Source organism: Leptonychotes weddellii, chromosome 1, assembly GCF_054177405.1.
Source record: "Leptonychotes weddellii isolate Sample4059 chromosome 1, ASM5417740v2, whole genome shotgun sequence".
NCBI classification, from domain to species: domain Eukaryota; kingdom Metazoa; phylum Chordata; class Mammalia; order Carnivora; family Phocidae; genus Leptonychotes; species Leptonychotes weddellii.
In genome coordinates this window covers 189,361,333-189,379,010 of record NC_138369.1, presented here as the reverse complement: position 1 = coordinate 189,379,010, position 17,678 = coordinate 189,361,333, and the positions used below count along the sequence as shown (strand labels likewise).

General features: G+C 55.0%; 1 protein-coding gene and 1 long non-coding RNA gene across 3 annotated transcripts in view; one reads left to right on the top strand and one right to left on the bottom strand.

Annotated features, from left to right (window-relative positions):
• Positions 1 to 2,045: 2,045 nt before the first annotated feature.
• On the top strand, positions 2,046 to 5,626 carry LOC115937336 (uncharacterized). Of its 2 annotated transcripts, XR_004072639.2 has the most exons (3): positions 2,057 to 2,531; positions 3,279 to 4,415; positions 4,523 to 5,626. It is a non-coding gene; the product is annotated as an uncharacterized LOC115937336 (long non-coding RNA). The 2 variants fall into 2 exon arrangements; XR_004072638.2 differs by lacking the exon at positions 4,523 to 5,626 and having other exon boundaries at positions 2,046 to 2,531; positions 3,279 to 4,461.
• Positions 5,627 to 13,171: 7,545 nt separating this feature from the next.
• Positions 13,172 to 17,678, bottom strand: part of UMODL1 (uromodulin like 1) — a 72,694-nt gene continuing 68,187 nt past the window's right edge. Inside the window, exon 22 of the mRNA XM_081800416.1 lies at positions 13,172 to 14,680. The gene's annotated coding sequence lies outside the window, so the exon portion shown is untranslated. The remainder of the gene's footprint in view (positions 14,681 to 17,678) is intronic.

Genomic DNA, 17,678 nt, shown 5'->3' with positions numbered 1-17,678 from the left:
TAAAAGGGTACCAGCTCTAATTGCCAGTTACATTTCCATTGCATTATTTTCTATGTAAGAGCAAAACCAGAGATTATCCCTATTAAGAGAAAATCTAAAACCATTGTTTTATGTCACAGCTTGGGTTATTAAAACAAGAGACTCTGTGTGTTAAATATAATGAGGTCAATGAGTAAGTCCAATCTCCCATAATGAAGGAGATGTGAGGAAATACCATGTCTCAGCACAAATAAGTAAAACGAACACCATAGTCTCCAGGCTACGAGTTATAGAAAATAAACCATCATAGTTTAAGTAGAATCTCACAGGGAAGCTTCGTACTGGTCGTGACTCGGTTTCCCCACAGCAAGACACAGACTAAATGTCGGTTTGCTTTTAAGTAGAATCCCGGAGAACTGCAGCTCTGTTTGTTCTTAGAGTCACACGTTTTCAACACTCTGAGTTTGTCAACACAGCATCAGATGGGGTCCACCCCAGGCATTCTCAAACACACGTGTGTCCACTCGCTCTTCCCCCCAGGGTTGTCATGTGAATATCACTGGAATGTGTGGCCTCCATTTCCACCTATAAGTTTGCAGAACACTGAACTAAGGTCTGCGGAGTCAAATTAGCCTGTCTCTCCCCCCTTCCTCTGGTCGCAGCTCCCTGACTTTAGAAGGCTGCTCTCGGCCACTGGCCACTGCGTGCAGGCTTAGGGGACCATCAACCAAGGAGCTCTTCCCCCTTGGCCACGGGTGGGGCTTGGACACAAGCCTGGTCAATGGAACTTTCTCACCCGGGACCCTGATCAGGGTGATGTTGGGGTGGGGGCAACTCCGCCCAGGGGCAGTTACCTGGACCCCCCCAGAGCTGCTTGGAAACTGCCCTTTCTAACTTTGTTCTTGGCTGTTCCACCACTTTGTAAGTCCCCCTAACCTGCCTTCCCATCCAGATCCAGACACCTGACTAACCTGGCTGATGGCTACCTCCTCGCTAGTCCCTGAGGCCCAAACATTAGGACTGGTCATCAGGAGTCCTCCCAGATGAGTCTGCAGGTGGGCAGCTAGGTCTTCTTGATAGGTAAAAGACAGCTTTAGAAGCCAAGGACAAGAACATCAGGAACATGGCCACCAGGGGGAGAGGGAGTGCAGGAGAGGGGCTGGGAGAGCCCAGGTACCAACAAACATGGCAGAGCACCGGAGTCATGCAAGGGGCAAGATGGTGGGGCCGAGAGAGCTCAGATCTCTCTGAATGGTTTCTCACAACCGCTCGTGAACCTACAATGATCTCAAAATAAAACATGTTTAAGATGGTAGAAAGTCGGGCGCCTGGGTGGCTCAGTTGGTTAAGCGACTGCCTTCGGCTCAGGTCATGATCCTGGAGTCCCGGGATCAAGTCCCGCATCGGGCTCCCTGCTCAGCAGGGAGTCTGCTTCTCCCTCTCCCGCTCCCCCCGCTTGTGCTCTCTCTCTCTCACTCTCTCTCTCAGATAAATAAATAAAATCTTTAAAAAAAAAAAAAAAAGATGGCAGAAAGTCATCAGGCCCCCATCTTTAACTGCTCATCACACTGCCCAGGCCCTTGCTCTGAGCTCATGGCGTCACCTCCTGCTGCACCAGGAAGCAAGCCACCCACTTTCTACTCCTCCACGTGGCACCACACTCTCCCTGCTGAACCCACATGTTTCTGCTCTCCCCTCCATTTAGGAGCTGGCAGTGTCCCCACCCTGCCGACACCATTCACCCAGGGACTGCCCCCTCACCCCCATTTCTCCAGCATCTGCTCCCTCCCTCCCCACCAAACCTGCCCCTGGCTCCAAACTCGAACAGAACCCTCCTTTAAACCAGCAGTGTCTCTAGCCGCGGGTTTGGCCTTCCTTCCACTGCCGGACTCCCTAGAAACAAGGCCCTCTTTGCCTTCTGTCCTCACCACCCACTCACTCCGAGCCCACCTGCACCCGCTCCCTGAGCTCAGGCCCGCCTGCATCCCACTGCAGCCCCAGCCCTCTCCTCCTCTCCGCACCCCCCTCACCTCCACCCCTCCTTACCCGACCCCTCCTCGCAGGGGTCTCCTCCAGAACATGAACGGGGAAGAACAGAGCCTTCCTCAAGAGACTGTTGGAGGGAGGGTATTATAGCAGCAAGTACTCAAAAAATTCGAAGGGGTCATGTTTGGAAGTCTGTCTGAGCAGGGAGGGGGCAGCGCCTCCCCATCGTGGCCACTGGGGGCGCTGTGTGTGCCCCGTGGGTCCGTGTGTGTGTGTGTGTGTGTGTGTGTGTGTGTGTGTGTCCAGTGGGGGCAGGATAAACCAACAGCCCAGGTGGCCTTTGCCCGAGCCTTGTTGCCACCTCGAAGCCCACCGCTCCTCTGGCTGGAAGCACTTCTGTGATTGCAAGGTCACTGAAAAATCTGGCGATGTTCCCAGCTGGAGCCGCTCCGAGAACCCTTCCTGCCCCTGGCGTATTGTCCTGAATTTCTGCAGCTTGTAGGAGAAGGTGGCTCCCGGTGGCCACAGCAACCCGGCCACACCCAGCAGACTCGGAAGGAATGCAGGTGAGTCCTGCAGCCGGGGGACAGCGCGGGGGCTGGGGCCGCTCTGTGGCCCTGCCCGGGAGCACCCGCTCCTTCTATGGCTGGGCCGCGCCTCCCTCCCGCTCCCTCCCCCCCGCCCGAGGCCAGTAAGTTTTCCTGCGCCTTCCTGGTGGTTTCCGCTGACTCCACCTGGGGTCCGGCAGGGACAGGCGAGGAGCCCCTAGCGGTGAGGACAGAGGGCCGGGCAGGCTTCCTGTGCGAGGTCTGCAGCCCCAGGCCGGGCACCAAGTATTTTAAGGCCACACTCAGCAAGTATTGTGTGGTGGTCTCAGGGCTTGGCCCCAAGAGGCTGTCCTGGTGCTGACGTTCACCAGGGGCAAGCCTCGGTGTGCCCTCTGCAAAATGGGGTGATCCCGAGTGCCACCCTCACGGACTTGCGTGTGTGGGAAGAGCCTGGCCCAGCATCTGGCACAGCAGGGTGCCACATTTACCCGACTTGGCATCCCTTCCGGATGGCATCTGGCCTCCCCTCCGCCCCCAGCCCCCTGTCCCAGCCACGGGGAGCAGCGTGACAGCATGACATGGGATGAGGCTGCATTGTCTCCTGTGAGCACCGCCCACCCTTTGCCACGGAGCCCTGGTGAGGGTGGAGGAGGGGGGCCCACGCCCACTGCCTCCATATCTGGGCTGACTGTGCCGGGCGGGGGGGCTCCCCTGGGAGCTGCTTCCCTATGCACTGCCTCACCCCCATTCCTGTTTCTCCTCCAGCACACCTGCGCAGGATCTCAGTTCCCAGAATCCCCCCTGGGGAGGCAGCTAATCTGCCCTAAGTCCTGGGCTCCCCTGCGGATCTGCATAAGGAAACCCTTTGTGAGGGATGGCAGGCTTTGAAGGAGGCGGCAGGGGTCCTTCCTCCAGACATCCCCAGCCATGTATCCAGAAGACCCACCTGCTAGGAGCCCAGGCTCCTTCAAACTGCATCTACATCAGTTTCCTGTTTCCTTCTGTCCTGGGAGACAGGACGTCCTGCCTGAGTCAGGAATTACTCCAACTCCTTACAGGAGCGTGCTACCCTTCCATGGAGTGACATCTCTCGAGCACCTGCCATGGAGGGCTTGTGCTAGGCTCCGTGCCTAGCAATGAGAACACTCAACCCCCCGGGGCCAGGACAGCCTCCTGAGGAAGGTGGCTCCTGGGCTATGCCCTAGGGCCAAGCAGGAGCCCCCGAGCAATGGACGGATGGGGTGGGGTGGGTCACACCACACTGAGCAAACAGCACGTGTACCAGCAGGGAAGCTTCTGGGAAGTGTGAGTGGTTCAGAAGGTGAGCCCACAGCACACAGGTGCTGGGAGGAGAGGCCAGGGGAGGGGGCAGCAGTGTGCTGGTGAGGGTTTCACAACCAGCCCTCTGCAAAAGGTAGTTCATGCGTACATGCGTGGGTCCGCGTACTCTCCATTCTGCTGGTGCAAAGGGAGGGTAGCACGCAATTTGCAAACAATAATAGACGGTACTTTTTACTGCAAATTCCATAGAGCCAATGAATGTACACAGAGCACTTTGGATCCTTTTGCCAAATTGTATTGGTAGCCAACTTACGGTCGCGGTTCAATTATGATTTGACGGCCTTTTGTGCTTTTCCCCATGCAACCGTTACAAACAGTTCATCTGCGTTATTAATAATTTCTCCATCACTTTCTTAAGTCTAGATAATCTACAAAAGTGTCAGTCCAGCCCTGACTGGTAGTGTTTCCTCGTGTCCGCTCTGCTCACTGTCCAGTCGTGGCTAATCACAAGCTGCCCCCACGACATCGCTGAACACAGAGCTGGGACAAGACGCGCGGCGGGGAAAGTGTCAGAATTTCTGCCATTTGGGTCCAACAGACACCAATAACCACAGAACGCAGGTGACAGGAACTTGTAATAAAGCAATTACAAAGTGATGAGTTTGGAGCATTTGTTACGTTTGTTTTCTTATACTTAATTGTACACTGATAGGATTTATCAATACCAGGTAACCCTGGGCTCCCAGAGCCAGTATGAGCCAGCACCAGCCCACTCTGCAGGGAGAGGTGGAGAGCAGAGGCAGGGACGGCCAGTCCAAGGTACGTGGGAAAGGGGGCCATGGAGGGCGCGGATGTGAACGCGCCACCCCCAGCTGAACGGACCCCCTGAGCGAGTGTACTATCTTACACCACAAAAGGATTAAGGTAACAGATGGAACTGAAGCTGTCAATCAGCTGGCCTCAAAATAGGGAGATTGTTCTGGATTACCCAGGGGGGCCCAAAGGAGTCATGAGGATCCTTCAGTATGGCAGAGAGAGGCAGGAGAGAAGCTCAGAGTGATGGGGGCACAGAGGTGGCCCCGCCGATCTACTTTGAAGTGGAGGAAGGCCCACGAGCCAGGAAGGGGGGTGGCCTCTGGAAGCTGGACGTCTCCCCCCAGAGCCTCCCGGAGGAGCCTGCCCTGCAGACGCCTCCATTCAGCCCAGTGAGGCTTGTGTCAGACTTCCAGCCTCCAGAAGCATAAGGTGATACATTTGTGTTGTTTTAGACCACAAAGTTTGTGGAAACTTGTTACAGCTACCACGGGAGCCTAGTGCATACAGCTGCCGTGGTTCTCCCCGCCCCCTTCTTGGACCACTGTGACCGGCCAAGGGGGGCCCTGGGCAGTCACTGAACTTCACTCAAGAGGAAGGAGGGCTGCAGTATTGATCTTATCAGGTCCTTATGAGGATTAATCAGGATCATGAACCGAAGGGCTTAAAGCAGCGCTGCCCTGCACGGATCACCTTTGGCCGTGGCAGCAACGGGAAGCAGAGGAGGGTTGAGTCCTTATGAAGCCCGCTTCTCTGGGAGGACTGGGTTCTCTTTTCCCAGAAACAGCCGTGGTTGAAAGTGAACCCCGCCCTCAGGACAAGGGCTGCTGTGCATTGTTTCCCAACAGACGCAGCTGCAGAATATGCCGAATTCCCGACCGCAGCATGGCCCCGGGCCAGCAAGACCGGTGCCGTTTGTGTTTGCCTTTGTCCTTTACTGACTTGGCAGGGAACCATCTCTGGGCGTTGTGTCCTTCAGGCAGATCAGCAAAGCAGAAAACGCCTCTTTTCTCGGGCACAGCTGGGCTGGGGGAGCGGGCGCCTACCCCCCCCCCCCGTCTTCCGAGCGCGTGGCTCAGGTTTCCAGCCGACCGCTTGCCTCCAGCCCGCTGTGCCCCACCTGAGAGCAGGTGCAGGGAGGCGGGCAGGGGCCGTCAGGGGCCGGGACGTGGACAAGCAGATGGCATTTTTACCAAAGCAGCTGCTGAGAGAAGGAGGGGTACAGGTCAGAGACCAGGACTGCTTCCTGTCACAGAGGTACCCCCCGACACCCCAGGTCTCAGCAGACTTTGTCCCCCACTGTCTCATCTCGGACCAGCCAGAGGTCCCCGAGCCCTTTCAGATTCAAGGGTGTTGGCCTCGAAGTCTGGAAAAATCCACACGATGGACTTGTTGCCTGGGGACAGAAGGGAGTGCCACTGGGGTGCCAGGCTCATCTTTCTGCCAGGGCCCCCAGCCGTCCTCCTCCCACCCTGGCCTGGTATTTCCAGCTGATCCTCTCCCTGTCTCCTCAGCATCCCCAGATCGGGCCCACGAGGCGAGGGGAAGACAAACCCGAGACCTCGGGAGTGAGGGGCTGAGCACTGGGCCCGGGGGAGGGGGAGGCCCAGGGAGGGGGTGAAGCTCTAGTGCAGAGACCACCTGCGTGGCTCCCGTGGGAAGTCAGGGCCTGGTGGCCGAGGACCGGGCAGCACCGCCTGAGTGGCGGATGGTGTGACATCGAGGACAGGGCTGGAGGTGCACTCACGGGACCCCACGCACAGTGTCCAGGTCCTCCAGAATCACAGGGACACCCGAGGCTGCTCATTCCTTCAGCCCTGCAGAGGGTACAGAAGCTGGTGCCGGAAAGAAGAGACGGCCTCCTTATCGCTCCACCACGGAGAAGGTGGTGATACCTGTCATGGGATCAGAATTACGGGCAGTAGGGGACACCTGAAACTGCCGTTTGGCCCTGCATGCACGTGGGCTGTGGAGGGAGGGAGGCCAGGGGCTCGCAGGCTCCCGGGTCAGACGGGCAGGGAAGGTCTGGCTAAGCAGAGGGCTTGTCGGCGGCAGGGCCCGGCCAATCGTAGGAGGGAGGGCAAGATGAAGCTTGTAACAACAGGCATGAAAGAAAGGGGCCCGGCTCAGCTGCAGCCTGTGTGCCTCCCCCAGACTCCAGCCCCAGCAAAGTCTTCCTCCCACCTGCTCACCTAGGGCCTGCCGTGCAGCCGAGCTCCCTGCTGGGCACTGAGGTTCAAGTTCACAGTCTCCACGGTGCCTGTGAGCATGATTCACCGCGGAAGGGCACACCAGTGCCCTGGGACTTTCCTCCAGGCCCTTCTCCCTCAGGCCTGACCTCGTCCCAGCCCCCAGTGACCAGCAAAGGTCGCTGACCAGTAAGAGCATCCAGCAGGCTGGCCCTCTCGGGCTCAGCCCCAGTGTGTCCAGCCTGCAGACACCCAGCCTCTTGTCTCTGCCTCACCTGTTCATTAGAGGCCACAGAACCTTCTGGACTCCAGTAAATGAGGAGGGAAGAGCCACAGGAAGGAAGCTATAGGGTCTTTCCTAGATTTTCTAAATATTCTGACATGGTTTTCACAAAACACTTCTAATGCTACCAACCACCGCTGAGCCCCAGCAACAACGTGCGCATGCAGGGACCGGAAGCCTGGGACCGGCCACGGGCCGTGCCTCGGCCGCCTCTCCTCCAGCTATCGAGGATCGAGGTCTCTGGACACCTGGGGGAAGGGAGGGTCTGTCCCACTGTCTGTCCCATGGCTTCTCTGCACTCTCCGCCCGTCTCCCATTATAAGGTGTAGAAGACCCAACTTGCATCCTTTTTCTTGGCATCTGAGTATAGATACGGCCCCACACTCAGAATGGCCCCACGGGTGCACTGCTGTGCAGGGATCTCTTACCCAAACTCACGAGGATGCCGCAGGGGCGGGATCTCTTCAGAACTTCTACAGGTGGTTGTAAACACAGCTCCAGACTTGAGATGTGCTCTACTGGTGATTTGGGGGTAATTTTCCACTGAAAATTCTGCAAGCTAAGCATGTTTTGTCTCACTCTTAGTTCCTTGGGGATTTGTGGTTGTGTCCACCACCCCACCCCGTCCTTTAATCACAAAATCCACAGAAATAAGATTGGAGTTCGCTGATGAACTTTGCAATACTTGGGCTTCTTGGCACCAGCTTGGTGAGGAAGAAACCCAACCTTTGGTGGGTCTGGGCCATGGGGCAGGGAGCCCGGAGCTCGGTTCGCAGGACCCTGGCCCTGCACCCCAGGTGTGGCAAAAGCCTGCAAGCCCAGGGCGCCGCATGGGGCCTTAGGAGCTGGACTTGGGCTCCAGCAGCTCCGACGAGCTCCAAGGCTGCGAAATGGGGACAGAGAGGAAGATGAGAAATACTGGTCCCCAGAAACCTAAGTTTTTCAATCAGGTCAATGCTGCCTTGAATCAAACCCCTAGATAAACGGATTAAACCCCACGTCCGCCTGAAGTCCTTTCTGTCCAGGACCGAAATACTCAGATCACCATGGTTACCGACATGTTTATTTTGCTGAGCCGATGGCAACTTCTGCTCCTCTAAAGAGAGTATTTATAAACACTTGGAGATGTGTAAAATACAAGGCAGCCAGAATGACCGAGGGAAGCTCTCCCCGACCCCACCAGCCAGTGCCGGTGGTTTTCCACGGCTGGGGCATGGAGCCCCCGGCCAAGCCCCCCACCCACAACCATGGTCCAGCTCTGCCTGGGTTTGGGGTGATCCCCCAGCTCTGCTCTCCAGGACTCCTCCCTGCACATCTCCTTTGCTGATTTCCATCTGCATCCTTTTGTTAGGATAAACTAAACCTCTGTGTCCTGTCTTTCTAGAAGATCACTGAACCTAAAGATGGTCTTGGGGAGCCCGGGCACATCCTTCTTCCCCCAAAAATGTCCCTGACTGGAGCCTCTGTTGAAACAGAATTAAAATGATTCCTGCCCTCGGGGTGCCTGGGTGGCTCAGTCGTTAAGCCTCTGCCTTCGGCCCAGGTCATGATCCCAGGGTCCTGGGATCGAGCCCCGCATCGGGCTCCCTGCTCGGCGGGAAGCCTGCTTCTCCCTCTCCCACTCCCCCTGCTTGTGTTCCCTCTCTCGCTGTGTCTCTCTCTCTTTGTCAAATAAATAAATAAAATCTTAAAAAAAAAAGATGATTCCTGCCCTTTATGGGAGAAAGGGATTTGTCTTTCATCATTTCATCGCACAACAGGGCTGGGATGGGTGCAGAGGGGAATGCAGACTGGGTCCTATCTCCCCGACCCTCCCTTCCCCGTGCAGAGTGGCCCCCTGATGGGCACTGGTCAGCAGCAGGCGGGCGCAGAGCTGGGAAGCCCTGGGAGCTGAGGGCCAAGAAGCCAGAACCAGGGCAGGACAGTGGACACGCCCCAGGACAGTGACCTTGATCCCTAGGCACCTCCTCCCGCCTCCGCCCCGGCCCCCATGCTGTTCCTGTCCCCCTGGCTGCAGGTGAGGGAGGTGCTCAGGGGAGAGGCCCTGTAGCTTGCGGCGTGGCCTCCTTCTGGGTGTGGGGTGGGAGGGGGGAGCTCTGTGTGAACCTAAAAAGCTGGGTCACCTCAGACCCTGGGGCTGCCCAGAGAGAGTCGTGGTCCTGCTGCCCCGAGGAGGGCACAGAAGGACCAGCTTGTTGGTCAACAGCCTCTATGAATGGACAGGTTGCTGAGGAGGCTCCTGCAGGGTGTGGGTCCTGTCTGCCCTTGAGCGGGTGAAGAATCACACCAGCCTTGCTGGGAAGGAGAAAGCATGCTGGTGGGTCTGCCTTCCTGTCCTGAGCAGCCAGGCACCCGGAGAGGCCAGCTTATGTTAGTGTCAGCATGGGCTGTGGGCAGGGGGACCTTACTGGGGGACAGCAGGTCACTGTGGCCTGGTCAAGTGGGGGAGGCTCATGAAGGAGGGCTACCTCGGGCAAAGAGCTGACGGCTTCGAGGAAGGCCTTCTCGCTCATGGGTGTTGGGCGAGCCAATTCTTCCCCAGAGAGAGGGCGAGCCAGCCAGTCCACGGAGGGGTGAAGCCACACTGGCCATGGCGTTGCCCCTTCCTGCATGGTGTGAGCAGCGAGGTGCCCCCTTTACCTTCCACCAGGGCTCCACGGCTGGCTTCCTCCCCGGGCCACCCACCTCCCTGACCAGGAGATGGGGGGCCCCGGAAGATGATGTCTCATCGAGCACGATGCCTGGCCCCCAACAGCTGCTCAGAGGGAGACCAGGGATTATTGTTTTGAGGGTTCTGCCCCACAGTCCCAGCCCCTGTAGGTCATGGTGGGTGGTGAGCCCCCCACTCTGCCCAGGTCCACCTGAGGGAGGAGGGCTCTGGAGCAAGGGCAGGTGTGGGGCTGATGTTTATCCACCCCACCTGGGGGGCCAGGCATCGTGCTCGCCCCTGTGTCATCTTAAATATTCTCCTCTGCTGCCCTGGGTGGTCAAGACGGAGAATGAAGGTCAAGGTCACGGCATGGCCACGGCTAGATGGAGACCCTGGCCACCATATACTCAAGCAGCTAAGAGGTCCTGCCACAAACCACCAGCGTGGCCGTGGGTAGCCAGGCTGCCTCTCATCTACTGGGACATAAACCCCCCTCCCCCCTTCAGAGCACCCAGGGGCACCTGTGGGACTCATGTTTTGCGGTCCACCCCCTGGGAAATCTGGCCCAGCTCCAGCACCTACTGCTTGACTGGGGGCAGGTCACTAATATCTTGGGGTCTCTGTTCTCTCCCTACAGTTCCAGGGTGCCAACATTGGCCCCTCAAGTTAGTGGTAGCAAGAAATGGGCCATGTGTGTCCACCCCCGGTCATCAGGGCCTCTCGGTGAACGTTCCGAAGGGGTCAGCATCGCCCAGAGTCCCCTCAAGCACTGTCAGGCTGCCTTCATCCCTGGGAGGGCTTCCAGGAGGAAATGGGAGCCCTTCCTGTGTGAACGATCCAATAAGAAGGCATCGTTCGCCCACTAAGAGCAGTCTCGACAAATCACTTGACAAGACCATGTTATTCTCCCCTCATCCCCAGAACCCCCCTGGGAGATGGAGTCCACAGAGCCTGGAGACAGGCCAGCCCCACAGTGAGGCTGAGAGGCCAAGAGCCTTACAACTTCATTCAGAATCACCTCAAGTTCTCTGCCTTTTGCCTGGCGGTGCAGATCAAGACGTGGAGCCTGTCTCTCTCCCGTGTGCTGTGGTTTCCGGGGACCTCTGGCTGGCTGAAACTGACCAGCAGGATGCCTGCCCCCTTGATGTGCCCCCCAGGATGTTTCAACCAAGACATAATTCCTCCGATCAATGGTTGGGGGAGACACTGTCTTTGTTTGGCCACACAGGAGTGAAGGAGCAGAGGGAACTATTGGTTGAAGCTGAGACCATGGAAGGAAAGCAAAAAACATGGACCAAACCTCTGTCCTTGAGAGCTGCAAGAGCGAGCCTCACCTGAAGCCCACCCTGCCATAGACTTTTAATTTGCAAGAGGTCATGAATGGTCTTTTTTTTTTTTTTTAAAGATTTTATTTATTTATTTGAGAAAGAGAGAACACCTGAGAGGGGATAGGGTCTGAGGACGAAGCAGACTCCCTGCCGAGCAGGAAGCCCGATGCGGGACTCGATCCAGGGACTCCAGGATCATGACCTGAGCCGAAGGCAGTCGCTTAACCAACTGAGCCACCCAGGCGCCCATGAATGGTCTTTATCATTAAAGCCTGTTGGAGTTGATGTTTCCACTACTTTGTAGCCCAAAGCTGCCTGACCAATGCTAGCACCCTCCCCACTTCACAGGTGAAGAAACTGAGGCTCAGAGAAACTAGGGGGCATGCCCCATGTGGGAGAGCCAGTGCCGGTAACCTGAACGCCACCCTGACTCCCACAGTTCCGTGCCAACTTGCGGGGTGCAAACTCTCAGGAACTCCCAGCTAAGTCCTTACCATTAATTTCTTTCCATCAGAATCACTTTGGTGTCCAGGGTCTGGAAAAGTGAGAATCTCCAGTCCCTGGTGCTGGAAATGACCCTTCCCCACCCAGCCGAGACTCAGCGTCCTGAGTCGTGGGGCCAGCCTGGGACCACCCTGACTCCCCTCCAGGCGGGACATGCCCCCGGTCCTGCCTGACCATAACCTCCCAGGCATGTAGACCCAGCAAGATGCCCAAGCTATATTCAGGCCAGAAACGCTTCTCCTCTGTGGCGCAAACGCTGTCCTCCAGCCGGCCCGATCTCAGCTTTGCTGGAGCCCCGAGAACCTGCTGCAAGCGGGCGTCGCGGTCCCCATATAGGGAGTCCCCATATAGGGAACGCCGACCGCGGGCTCATTCCCAGGGCTTTCTGCTGCACGTAGAGACTGTCTCCTGGTGTGGCTGCCCTTTCCCTCCCGCCCAGACACGGAGAGGGAGGGGGGAGGAGGCGTCTCCCTCCCTTGGGCTGTCCTGGTGGGAGAGCAGGGTCCACTCGGGGCTCGCCCACGCAGACGCAAGGTCAGCGCATGGAAGTCACTCACTGCTCTCACAGCCTGGAAGACCGGCGTCATTTCCCCAGCTGCTTCAAGGACCCCCGGGCCCCACCCCAGCAGACTCGTGTCCTAGGACCCCAAAGCTCTGCGGAACGATTCCAGATCGGGGTTGTTTGCAGGTAAAAGGCTCAAACGGAGCAAAAAAAAAGGAGCAAGAGGTTGCCGAGGAAACAAAGGGACCTCCCGCCCTGGTCTGCAGCGCCATCTAGTGGCAGATATGGGGCAGTGCAGTCCGGGTGGGGGGGGCACAGGAAGCGCGGAGGACTCTCAGCTACGCCCACCGGACGCTCCAGCACAGAGGGAATCAGCCCGAAATCCTGGGCCGGGAAGGACTTGGGGCTGCCAGTGGTGTCCGAATGTGAGAACTGCGAAGGGTCCAGACCCTCAGCCAATCGGAGCCCACCTTGCTGAGCTCCTGGGTAGTCTCTCCATAGCTCAGAGGAACTCTGGGTTCCAAGGTCCTGGAAGGCTCACCAGTGAACCAACCAGGTCTTCTCTGGAGTAGCGGGAAGAGCCTGAACTAGGAGGGACAAGATCTGGGTTTCCACTGTGAGCTGCTTAGAGCGGTGACCTAAAATTTTAGCCTCAGTTTGCCTATCTGTAAAATGGGATCAGTGACTTCTACCTCGTAGGGTTGTTGCAACAATTAGATGAGCAAGGGGAGAACGTTCGTGGACCAGCAGGAGCAGGGACCTTCAACCCGACAGGCTTGGGTCTAACTCCAGCTCCCCCCACTTACTAGCTGTCCCACTGTGGGAGCGCTGCATGACATCTCCAATTCGGCAGCTGTAAAGTGAGAACAATCATGTGGGACCCACAGAATCATGGGTCTTGAAACCCGGATTTACTGAACGTTTATTGCCTCTTTTCAAGAAAGACAAGTGACAGGTACTGAGACAATTATCCGAACAAATGGATGCCACTGAAGAAGAGCCAGACACACATTCCTGGTGTCCCCGGACTGCCCAGCACAGCACCCTGCCCTCTGTGGATGCCAGGTAAGCATGGGATGGGACAGAACCAAAAGAACAGCCAGCATGGTCATGTTTCAGTGTCACATGCAATTTATTCTACTTGCTCACCATCAGTTTAGCCACACACATTACATATTGTAATTCTTTCTGACTCTGAGAATATCCACTGAATCAAAATAGGCACATTCTCCAACTGTTCTGTATTAATAGCAGTTAGTTACAGTCAATAAAATTAATCTCATGAATTAAAAACTATGACCATGTTATAATTCTAAGTTCATCAAGGAAAACCCTATACTTGCAGGTATTTGCTATCAGATACAACTCAATTTGTTTTAAATAAAGTAAAAAGCACTATCTATCAGTATGGTGTCATGGAAAACATTCTAAAATAAAAACTTAGATTCTACACCCACTTCCTTATTAATTCATCTTGTGACCTTATGGAAATGACTCACCCATTTCTTCTCTGGTTTCCCATTGTGTAATGGGTAAATAGTACCTCACACTTGGAAAAATATAAAATAGTGAGTGTGTGTGTGTATAATGTTATTTGTACTTATAAGGATTTTTATATTAATAGTGTGTCTTTTGAATCACTGTTGTGTAAATAAAAACAATATGCTTGTAATACAGGAGAAAAGTTCAAGAGAATATATGCCTGCTAGAAATAACATTAGCAGTATATTTATGACTGACCTATTGTTAAAAGAACTTCAAGTGAACTGTCAAATATCTTTGCAAATGTGAAATATTATATATTTGACAAAGTGTTGGATGAATGGATGAATGAGTGGAAAGATGGATGGTTGGGTGGGTGGGTAAGTGGATGGATGGATGGATGGATGGATGGATGGAAAGATGGATGGATGAGTGGGTGAGTGGATGGATGGATGGATGGAATGATGGATGGATGGGTAGGTAGGTGAATGTATGCATGAGTAGAAAGATGATTGATGGATGGATGGATGGAATGATGGATGGATGGATGGATGGATGGATGGATGGGTGGATGGGTGGGTGGGTGGGTGGGAGGGTGAATGTATGCATGAGTAGAAAGATGATCGATGGATGGATGGAAGGAATAATGGATGAGAGAGTAGATGAGAGAGGGAGGGAGGGATGGATGGATGGAATGATGGATGGATGGGTGGATGGATGAGTAGAAAGATGATGGATGGATGCATGGATGGATGAGTGGGTGGCAGGTGACAGAGGTCAGTGATGAGCAAAACGAGAAAGGGCCACTTGGACCAGTTAGGATGATAAAGAGTCTGGAAACTCTGGAGCTGTCAAGGTAATCTTTATGGTGGCAGAACTGCATTCATGCTTGGTTTGACTATCCCCATGTCTGGGGCTCTGGGCATCCCCCTCACCCTGTCTCTCTCTCCAACAGCTCCTCTCACCCGCCTGGTGGGCATTGCTTCTCTGGGACCTATACAGTTGATGGGTCTCCTGGGTCAGTCAGAGGCTGTGTTTTTACCACCTCTGGGACTCATCCAAGCTCTGGATGTGGGACAGAGCAGGCTTCCATCGATGCTTGATGAATTAAGAACCAAGGTTGATGCACAGCTACCTGCATGGAGAAGGAGGTCACCAGGGTCAGTGTGCATGCAGGAAAGGAGAGGTTTATGCAGGAACACTCGCAGCGCGTGGGTGGTGAAGGGGTCCATCACCCCAAGGACAGGACTGTGACACTTACTGGGCAGTGAGAGGGCAGTGGCTCCCAGAAGGCACAGAGGAATAGGAGCCATGGTGGCCGTGGCCTGGTGTCCAGTGACTGAGCCAGACAACCACACCCGCGGGGCCTTTGTGCCTTCGTACTACGTGCAGACAACACGCCGATGCACAGGGCTTGCCGGCAATGGGGCGCGCCAAGTGCCAACCTGCTGGGCACACTTTGATGTTTTTCAAAGAGCAGATTTTTGCAGAAACTTGAGAACTAGTTATAGATGCTTTTCATTTCGGAAATGGAAGCCACAGAAGAAAATGAAAAGATGAGAGACCAATTTTCCCTCCGATGTTTTCATTTTAAGGAGGGGGGACATCCAGATGACCTTGGCACTAACATACCAGACTTCCTTAGAAATTTAGCGGGACAAGCATTGGCATCGTAGTTGGGATTCATGTTATAAGTATTAAATAAATCCACTGAAATTCCCTTGTCACTCTATCCAGGGCGGTGACTGGCCTCCAGGGCTGGCCCTTGTTTGAGCCTTTCCCATCCGAACTGTAACGGTTCTAAGAACCTCGACAATGCGTACATGAGCTATCAGGCATCCCGGGAGCAAAGGGGGCTGAGACATGATCCCCCTGGTGTCTGCAGAACCAGCTGCTGGACCTTCTCTAATGAAGATGAGGTCACACAGAAAGGGACATGGCCTTGTGGAGAAGTGTGCTAATCTGGTCTCTGTGCTGTGACGCAGAGGATTCACTTGAGCTCTCTGGGCCCAGTTTCCGCATTTCAGGGATGGGACCCATATCGACCACACTTTGCCGGGTTGTTTCAAAGTTCTGTTATCTCAAGAGAATAAAGAGCTGAATGTGGGGAAGGCAGCCTTGGCTGGGGATGACACTGAGATGGGACATGTCTACAGGACAGTGTACCCTGATGGGGGACAGGATGCAACAGGTCAGTTACATGACTCAGACTTTGTGGGCCCCAGACCAGAGACTAGAAGGCACCGTGCTAGGCAGTCTTATTTATAATTAGAGTGTAAAGTTGAACCAAAACTCACTGCCAGTCACCCACCTGTCTGGGCCCGCAGGGTGGCAGAGAGCCCTGACCAGCGGGAGCAGCACCCGCCTCCCCAGGGGCTTCGGGGTCTCAGGAGGGTCCTTCCTTCTGACAACAGCTGCTCTCTGCACCGCTGGGGGCCTGTGCCCCACTGAGAGAACTGTGGGTTTCTTAGAAAATTGCTAAAATACAATTTCTCTGGGTCTCCAATGAAAGGAAGAGCCCAGGGGCCTCGTCCTAAATGCCTGCCAGTTACTCCCACACTAGTCTAAGGAGGGCTGGCCGGTCATGTCTAGTCTAAGGCACTGTAGCCCAGCAGCTAAGAGAATGGACCCCAGACCCGAATCCAGCTCTGTCCCCTCCTACCTACATTCCCAGGGCACTCCTTCACCTTCCCACCTCAGGACCCCATCTGTAAAGGTAGTAATAACACAACCTCATGCAGTTGTGGGGAACCTGGATGAGTTAACTTGTGCATAGTGGCTGAGTTAACTCATGCACAGTGGATGAATTAACTCGTACAGTGGATGAGGTGTACAGTGGATGAGTTAACTCATGTACAGTGGATGAGTTAACTCATGTACAGTGGATGGGGTGTACAGTGGCTGAGTTAACTCATGCACAGTGGATGAGTTACCTTGTGTACAATGGGTGAGTTAACTCATGCACAGTGGGTGAGTTAACTCATGTACAGTGGATGAGGTGTACAGTGGATGAGTTAACTCATGTACAGTGGATGAGTTACCTTGTGTACAATGGGTGAGTTAACTCATGCACAGTGGATGAATTAACTCGTACAGTGGATGAGGTGTACAGTGGATGAGTTAACTCATGTACAGTGGATGAGGTGTACAGTGGCTGAGTTAACTCATGCACAGTGGATGAGTTAACTCATGTACAGTGGATGAGTTACCTTGTGTACAATGGGTGAGTTAACTCATGCACAGTGGATGAGTTAATTCGTGCACAGTGGATGAGTTAACTCGTGCACAGTGGATGAGTTAATTCGTGCACAGTGGATGAGTTAACTCGTGCACAGTAGATGAGTTAACTCGTGTACAGTGGAAGAGCTAACTTGTGCGCAATGGATGAGTTAACTCATGTACAGTGCTTAGGAAGGGTTCTGATGCACCCATGTGCTCAGCACTCCTGGGTGTTTGCTAATATTATTTGTAAGAAACAGTTTCCTTCCCTGAGAGCCCGCTTGAGAGGGGAGAGAAAGAACCCTAGTAAGACGACACGGTCACTAAGGGCGTGGGGAGAAAGCAGCTCAAGTCTGGGGAATATGCAGACAGGAAACCCAGCTGTGGAGGGAAAGCCATCGCTGCTGGGAGGAGCCGGGCACCGAGCCCCAAAGGACAGAGAAGAAAAGCCTCCCTCCGGCTACATGTGGCCTTGCAGCCAGCCAGCGGGGCCCTGCTGAGGAGGGGTGAGCATGGCCACCCCACGTGCCAGGCAGCACACTCTGTGCCCGGCAGGGAAGCCAGTGTGGGGGCAGGACTGAGGCCTGCGGAATGTCCCCTAGCACTGGTGACTCAGTGTGGCCCTGGGCAAGTCCGTGCTGCCCGGGGCGGGGGGCCGGGGTGTTGCCATTTTCCCACTGGAAATTCCTACAGGAGTGGTTCTTCTCCCATGCTGGGTTTTGTGAGAGTCGGGAGAGAACAAGAGAGAAGTAAACTTGTGTCCCCTGCTGAAGGTGTCAGATGAGAACACCAAAATCCACGTTCAGTTCACCTCCTGAGTCCTTAACTCCTGTCAGGTGAGGGGGCAGGCCAGCGGGGCGAAAAGCACGCAGGGAAGAGGGTGAAGGGGAGGGGGCACAGGGGAGGGGCATAGG